This window comes from Acyrthosiphon pisum, chromosome A2 (genome assembly GCF_005508785.2).
Source record: "Acyrthosiphon pisum isolate AL4f chromosome A2, pea_aphid_22Mar2018_4r6ur, whole genome shotgun sequence".
Lineage (NCBI taxonomy): Eukaryota > Metazoa > Arthropoda > Insecta > Hemiptera > Aphididae > Acyrthosiphon > Acyrthosiphon pisum.
Genome location: NC_042495.1, coordinates 4,268,426 through 4,277,374, shown reverse-complemented (window position 1 = coordinate 4,277,374; position 8,949 = coordinate 4,268,426). Strand labels below are relative to the sequence as shown.

The window sequence follows — 8,949 nt, the reverse complement described above, 5'->3', positions numbered from 1 at the left end:
TAGAATAAGGATTATAAAATTTGATCCGGATTGATATACGGATTTGTGGAGGTGGTGACCCCCTCCACCCACCAGGTTTGACCATGCTCATTGTACTTGTATATTACTCATGGATATTCCTATTCGAAATTCGCCCCCCCTTTAACCAAGCTTCAGATCCGCCCCTGTACTGGGGCCGGTTTTCTAGATATTGCGCAAGCATTCGATCGTGTCTGGCACGACGGCCTACTGTTCAAATTAAAAACATTAAATACCCATTCTGCGATCTTCAATATAATTAAATCCTTCCTCTCTGATCGTTGTTTTTCAGTTCGCATAGAAGACACCAGCTCAGTAACAAAAAAATTAACAGCCGGTGTTACCCAAGGATCCAACATTTCTCCCCTGCTCTTTAATTTATACATCGCGGACTTCCCCACTACATCTAACACACAAGTTTCTCTATACGTTGACGACAGTGTTGTCTATTCAAGCTCCAGTGACGCCCACATTGTCACTGAAAATATACAGAGCCACTTAAACAAAATAAAGTGCTAGGCAAAAAAATGGAAAATTATTTTAAACGCCTCCAAAAGTACAGAAGTACTATTCACACTTCGTCGTCCCAAAACCCCACCCACTCTAGTACTGAATGGTGACAATATATTGTGGTCACCAACCATAAAATATCTAGGCGTTATCCTAGATAAAAAATTAACTTGGAACCCCCACATTTCTTTGAAACTACAACAAGGTTACCAACGTCTCAAAATTCTTTACCCCTTAATCAACCGTCAAACCACCTTAAACTGGAATTGCTCCCTGATTCTTTACAAGCAAATTCTAAGACCTTTAGTTCTCTATGCTGCCCCTATCTGGGGACACTGTGCCAAAACCCACATAAATAAAATCCAAGTTTTCCAATCAAAGATATTACGCACAATTTCCAACGCACCTTGGTTCATCAGAAACGAAGCACTCCACACCGACTTCAGACTTCCATCAATCAAAGACTACATAAAAAATCTTACGATCAATTTTTTTGACCAACTAAACAACGCCAGTAGCCCGAAATATTTCAAACTCAGCGATAAGCCTACCCTCCGGCGTCTCAAGCGTGGATGTCCTCATGATGCCGTATCTCAACTCCAATAATATTAGTAAAAAAAAAAAAATAGTAAATAACTTAATACTACACCTAAATTTTTAATTAATTTTATTGTGTCATTATATTATATAATGATATATAATTTATATATATATACTCATCGATGTAAATGCCTGAAATTTGTTGTAAATATTTGTAAATTACCACTATCAACTATATAAATATTAAATATTGTTACTATTTTGTCAATAAGTTAGATGACCTTGTATGTCAGGAACACTTTATAATAAATAAAAAATAATAATAATAATAATATGTATCTACCTATGTAGTACTTGTATAGTTGTAACATATTAATATAAAATTTAAAATTTATTTTTTCATAAATATATTTAATCATTCCAGTTTCATTTTATATTCGAGTTTCATTAATATCTGTACACAATAATTATAAAAAAATTAAATATAATTTAGAAATCAACCAATCAATAAAATTTTGTTCTAAGAAAAATATACCGTATTTATTTTTACTATGCCATACAAATTGCATTAAATTTCCATATTAATGTAAACATATTTAAAAATAAATATTTACATAATTTGATGTTAAGTGTTCATCATTACTTACAGCATTTATTATACTTGTAAGTTGTAGTATATTGGGAATCACATGTTTATCTTAGATGGATTTCCAAACCAATGTAATTTTCCACTATATAAGTGACTTAATATTATTATCACAAAATAATTAAAAAAATTAGAACATAAAAAAATTATTTTACATATTTGTCAACGTCAAGTAATTTTTGCTATTTTTAGAAATTTTAATATATGTTTTAGAACTCACTATTATCAAAACTATACTAAACATTTAAAAAGAAAAAGAAAAGGACGTAACCACTCTGCTATACAGTAGGTGTCGTGTGTACCTCCTTGTCATTGAGTATGCCACTGTAACGTACAGCGTTAAATTGTAATTCAATGCGTCATCGATTGTGAGCAAAGAACTGAGTGAAGTCAGTCAGTCTATAATACTAAATATTTTTTTATGATACCTATATTTAATTGTTATTATAGTAATTAATTTTACAATTAGTAATACTTTAAGTTTCATTGATTTTTTACCGATAACATTTCATATAGAAATGTCATAGTATGTATAAAATATAATAATATAAGTTGAAAGTTTCAAATACCTATGAACAATATTCTTAAATAATAACAAAACAAATAAAACTGTTATTGTTTGTTTCAATATCTAATTTCATCCAAATTTTGACTTAAAATGTATACTTAAGACTGTGTTTATATTTTTAAATGTTTTGGTACAGTATAAAAAATAAACTACTTATGAGAAACCTTGTATTAAATTTTAAAAGTTTTTGACTGAGTGAAAATATTTTTGACGGATATAATATATATAAATATGAAGAAAATCTCCTGAGAATTTAACTACCTATATTAATATATTATATAAGAATTTATAATTAAAGTAACAGTGGAATATTACAAGTTCCTACTAAGTATATCTAATGTTTTTTGATTCGTAACAAAATCCGTTTGAGGATAAGTCGTTATTACATGTTTGAATATCCAATATCGTCAAAATTTAAACTTCAATCGCTCATATAACTTGACGTTGCCTTTAACTAAACTTTTTTTTACTCCAGTATAAAATCCTATAAAAATCTTGTTTTCAATTTTTAAATCTTAGCTGTCAAAATTAAGGAAAGTGTGAATTTTTAACTACAAAATAATTTATATTTGATGATTTTGATAAATTAAAAAAAGCGTATAATCTTTAAACGCTTAACAAAAAAAATATGTCATGAATTTTTAATGCTTTATAAAAATATTGTCATAGGAACCGGGTATGGAGTTTTCAAACTTTTTACACTAATTTAAAATTACTAAAAAATAGCACAAAATGAGCCAAAGTATTGTGAATTTCTACCAATCATGTTGAAGACTGAAGCTTTTTTTATTGCTTCAAAATGTGATTATAGACACAATGATAATAAATAAAAACACGCTTGTTTGTACAACCACCAAATATTATGGTTTTATAATGACATTTTCTTTTCTTTTTTTTTTTTTGTATGTATCTGAAATCTGAATACAATTTTTTCGATAAACAATAAGTACAATATTTTTTTTTTTTTAATTAATAAACCATGGTTATGTATATTTAATATATTTAAACAAAAAATATGATTAAATGTTGAGTGATATTATTCCTTGTATAACGTTAACTAAAAATTTGATTTTTAACATAAAATGTAATCAATATCAATCGATAATTTGGAATATGCTTTTTTAGTGTCTTTTCTAAAATAGATTATTTCGTTTCCTTCATAATTATTGTAAATGATTTATAAATGTATTGTCATATTCAACTTGGCTTGTTTTTGTAAATCTTGAAAAGTTTTCTGAAAACATTTGAAACACAGACTTTGAATATTAATTTATAGTATGCTGAATCAAAAGTTTAAAAGTATTACAGTCACAAATCAAATTATGTACTACTTCAAATTCATTATAGAAAATGAAAGTTTTTAAAGTTAAATTAGAAATTTTTCATTTAATTATTGTCATATGTGCTAAATACAAGGATGCTCTGTGCTAAAATACCCGAATACCTTAAATAATTTAATATATATACTGAGAAAATATTTCAAAAAGAATTTTCAATTTTAGATTCTTAACTAAACAGAACGATGAATATATTATTTAGTTTTACAGTTATTATGCGTTGTTATTTTTCATATCATCGCCTCTCGAATAGCAGTAAGAATGGATCGATTTTCAACTTTGAAAGTATTCTGTAGTAGCAAAATTTGATATAGTTGATACTTTTGAGGGTCTAATGAAAAAAAATTTAGTACTATTCAAAAAATAATCCGGAAACAAAACTAGAATTTTAACGTAAACATTGGGGTGTGGCCATGAGGGGAAATTGCTCCAAAAATGTAGTTTAGATATTTAATATTGAGTATATAGGTACAATGTACATATTATTATATTAATTCTTTAGATTAATAGTTTTACGATAATTTCAGTATAATTTTCAAACAGCAAAAATAGAAAAGCAGATAGTCTGTGAATAATTTAAATAAATACATGGATACCCGATAGTGAGGTTTAAAACGGTTAACTGAAGCTTGCTCAGAACTATTTTTAAAAGACGACTATTTATCAATTGTTTCTAATTTATAATAATTATACAGCATATATTACATTGCATCGGGAGACAAGTGCCCAACACCCGGTTGCTTTATCCTGTCTGGATTGGTCCGCATTTAAATTTATTTAAATATATATTATTTTTAATATCGTAGTTAAATTTATTTTAAAATAAAAGCTCTCAATATATTAATAAATTATCGTATCTTAGAAGCGAGACATTGAAATATTAACTTGAATTCATCACAAATCAAAAAATTATTAACTAAGAGGTACCTAATAATAGATCTGGAAAATATATTAAACTTTCTTTAGGGTTATTAATTGTGTTCATAATTTTTCGTATATATCATACTCATATTATGTAATTTTGTGTTCGGATAAAATTGAATGTAAAATATATTATTCGAATATTGTACTATAATCCTAGTCAAATGTTATCTTAGATTCTGAGTGCAACCATGTTATCTATTTGATTTTATAATGATGTGTGTTTTTTTTCTGTCTATCGTCAACATTTATGGTAGTAAAAATGCCCCGATTTTTGACATCAGCATCTTTTCTGATAGGAGAGTGAATCTAGTTAGAGCATTCGGGATGTCAAAATTGAAAATTCCCAGTTTTTTTTAAAAGCGTTGGGAAAAACAAAACAAATATGTGGAGACAAGTGGCCAAGTGGGTATTACTCCGCTGTACAGTTGTAGTTGTCGAGAATGTCATTGTAATGGATGTTTGATATACTTATGTTTGCATCCAATGATAAATCATTGCATATGAAAAACGATTCTGAACGGAAACGTTGTGTCCTTCTATGAATTATAATCCTTGCATAAAAAAAACTTTTTTTTTTGTTTAAGGTTGAGAAATGGTTGGGAATCTTTTATTAAAATTCCTATTAATATATATATAAAAAAGTACTTTTATTAATTTCTACTTAAAAATAATTATACTTAAATAAACTTGTAAGTTTCACCCGGTATTAAAATGACCATTCTCCGTACATTATACATTTCATAAGTAAAAATCTTTTTGAGCTATTTATAGCCATAGGTAACAGTTTTAAATAACAAATCATATTGAAATGTGATTATTTATACAAGTGTGACTGACATACCGTCTCCACTCAGAATCATTTTTCGTGTAAAATTATTTATTACAAATCGATGATCCATTACAATGACATAATTGAAAACTACTATACAATAGGGCAGTACCCATCTGTCTACCTTTTTTGTTAAGTATAATTTCATTTTGCTAGATTAAAGTATAAGTTTGAACTAATTTTAATAATATATTCAAAATATGTACAGGCGTGGATCCAGAGGGGGGATAAAGTCCCTCCCCAAATGTAAATGTTATGTATTCATTTATAAAATAAATAATTACTACGTTTTAATGCCATAAATTATAAATAATATAAATAAAATTGTTAATTTCGTTGAAATCGTTATGAAATCATAATATATATAATATCATCTATTGTCCATTTATTATTAGAATTATAATAGTATTATTTCTGAAAAAGATCACCCCCCTCCCCGTCACCCACCCACATCCTAATTTCACATTTCTGAATCTGAGCCTGATACCTTATGTTTAAACACCATACATTTGTTAGTATAACTCATGTACAATGGTCCCATTATATTTCTTAAATTATCAAAATATTAAATTAATTACAACCGTAAAAAATATTCAACACAATATCATTAATACAAATTTATTAATTAGAAATAAGTAGGAAACTCCTATTATGTATCGTAACATCATTGTTGAGTAGGTACCTAATCTCCGCATCTCCATTTTATTAACACCGATATGTTTTACGACTCGCCAATTTACAATAGGATGCAATGAACAAAACTGTTAGTTGGTGATTTTATGAACCGCCCACATAATGGGACCCTGATTCGATTAAGGCTATAAACCCATTTTCCTACAACCCTTTTCTAGAATGTATTTATTCTTCCAACTTTCTAGAGAAGATTTACTACCATCTCGTCGTGCTGATAACGTTTTCAATTATCAATAAATTATCATAGATTAAAATGTATACCATAGATTCAATAAAAAGTGCCCGTATATTATTTTGACGGTCACTTTTATTTTTTATAATCATTTTACCATTATTATTAAGGAATCCAGATTTACGAAAACGATAAATCGCTTATTTTTGTTCTATACTTCTATGGCATTATAATCTTTTTAACTACAATTTATTTTTTATATTATACTATTTACTCACTGTACTATTATTAATTTGTTAGAAAAAATATTACATACCTATATAATATGTATATATTATTATTAAATTATGATCTTTAATTTATACTTTCAGACATTTTTTCCAGAGTATATTAAATGTATTATTATCTATGCTTTTTGGTAAATCATTAATAATATTAAAGTCACTTTTTAATATGCGCTTATGTTCTAATAAATTAATACTTCTTTTTTATTCATAAATGTCTACTTTACAAAAAAAAAAACTTTTAAGTAAAGTGAACACAGTGGTTAAGCCATTATTATAAAATAATAATAACAAAAAAATGCATAAAATCACAAAATTAAACCTTTCTTTTTTGGTAATGTTATTTTTTAAATAACATAGTATTATTAGTTTGTAAACAATGATTGATGAAGTGTTAAATGAAAGTTAATCATTATAATGTGTGCTACACAAAGTTTGTATAATCTCCAATTAAATTGCATTATAAATCATTAAGCATTAAAGTCTGATGTACTCATAGATTATTAATTATATTATATTCCTTTCTCATATTAGTTGTTTCCAGACAATATAACTAATAATTATTATATTACACAATTGAATAAATAAAATAAAATAGTTTAAATTATATAATGCGTATTAACATAGCTCTGCTTCTTTTTTTCAACAAAATCACATTTTTTTAAATGTAGTTTCTCGTTTTCGTTATTTATTAGTATTTTTTTAACATAAAAAGTATATAGGCATGGTTGTTTCATGTACATAAATAAATATTTACAGTATGCAGCAAGTTTAACGTACACAACATATAAAAGCGTTCGTAAAATTTTGTTCACAGTATTTCTAAATTATTTTTCAGTTAATTGATAATAAAAAAATATATATTTATTAGATTCATGAACCAATAGACTTAATTTAGTATACAGTAAGGTAATATATTATTATTAAATATATCTGTATTCTCTACACAATCAATTTATTTATATTTCAAAATATTCAGCTTTATTCTATTCCCACGAATTACGGTGATATCATATTAGCATTCAATACGCATCGTGAAATATAATATTCTACAGCAAAATATACTGTATAATATATGTTATGTGCTTTTTACCAAACTCCCTGGTGTCATTTCAGTTGCTAATAGGAGGAGGGCAAAAGTTTTGGTCAGCTCATATGACAGCAAAATAAATAATATCTTCAAACAATTCCCATCTTACATCATTTTATATGTATTATCATAGGAAAAAATATCCCAATTTTATTGCAAATACAATGTGGACAGCTCAATATATATGTAATAATACCAACCTCAGTGTGTGGTTTTAGAAAACATATTTCTACAGACCAAATTATAATAAACTCTTAACACGACTATGGGTACTCGAATAGTTAAATGTAACCGAAATAGTAAAAAGTATATTAAATACTATCAGATGTAATTTAGAAAACACGTATAAATTTAAAAGCCATTGTTTTGTTGATACAATATTATACTTAAGTGTTAGAATGAAAATAATAAATTATAGAAATCAAATAATATTTGCTTAAAATAGTGTTGTACATACCCGCAATCCACATACAACATATTCTTGTGAATACCTATTGCCTATGTACTTTTATAATATACCAGCGACTTTCCGTTCAACACGAGAAAAATAATAAACAATAATAGCTGGCACTACCTACATCCTATACAAATTCATTTTCTAGGCTGGTACCTAACATGTTCTTTTACACATCACTAATCTATATACATTATACACTCCCAGGTTACGCGTCTATATTATATGATATATTCCAACTGTGAAAAAAGAAAAACTCCTTCTAAAATACTAATTACTATCGTCGCTTATTTAACTTCGCTTAAATAATATTTTAATTTCTCAAAACCATACAAATTATCATATTTTTCACCAACAACTAGCCCAAGGGCTGCTTTTAAAATAAGACAGAATCAAATGCCTATCTTAACTCCAAAAGACCAAATGACGCCACTGAATAACCCATATTGGTAATACATGATCTTTTATAGATGAGAAATAAAATGTGTTCGTTGCATACATGAAATCATTCTATGGTCTATATAGTGTACATTATTTTTTCATTCAAGCTTTAATTAAAATAGTGTTAACGTAGTGTACATTTTATTTACTCATATAATTTTTTTTTTGATTCGTTATAATTTTTCTGAAATGTGAGTTTTTTTTAATTTATTTAAATTAATATGCAAACGCTCTAGTAATTCTAAAATAAATCAAAATGGTTTTATTTTATTAGGTTTTCTCAGACAGAAACGTACAGAAAGCAATAAGTAATGATATGACTAATATAACCATAGAAAAATACATATTAATTAACCTATTTATTTAGCACAAAACAATTGCTCTATTTTAATTTTTTTCATTGAATACCAATCAGTACATAGTATATATGACTGGTGTGATGA

The 8,949-nt window shown here is 26.7% G+C and overlaps 1 protein-coding gene across 2 annotated transcripts in view; it reads left to right on the top strand.

The window, feature by feature from the left end:
• The window catches only part of LOC100162357 (myotilin), a 162,702-nt gene that overhangs the window by 132,441 nt on the left and 21,312 nt on the right, over positions 1-8,949 (top strand). The gene's annotated exons all lie outside the window — the stretch shown is intronic.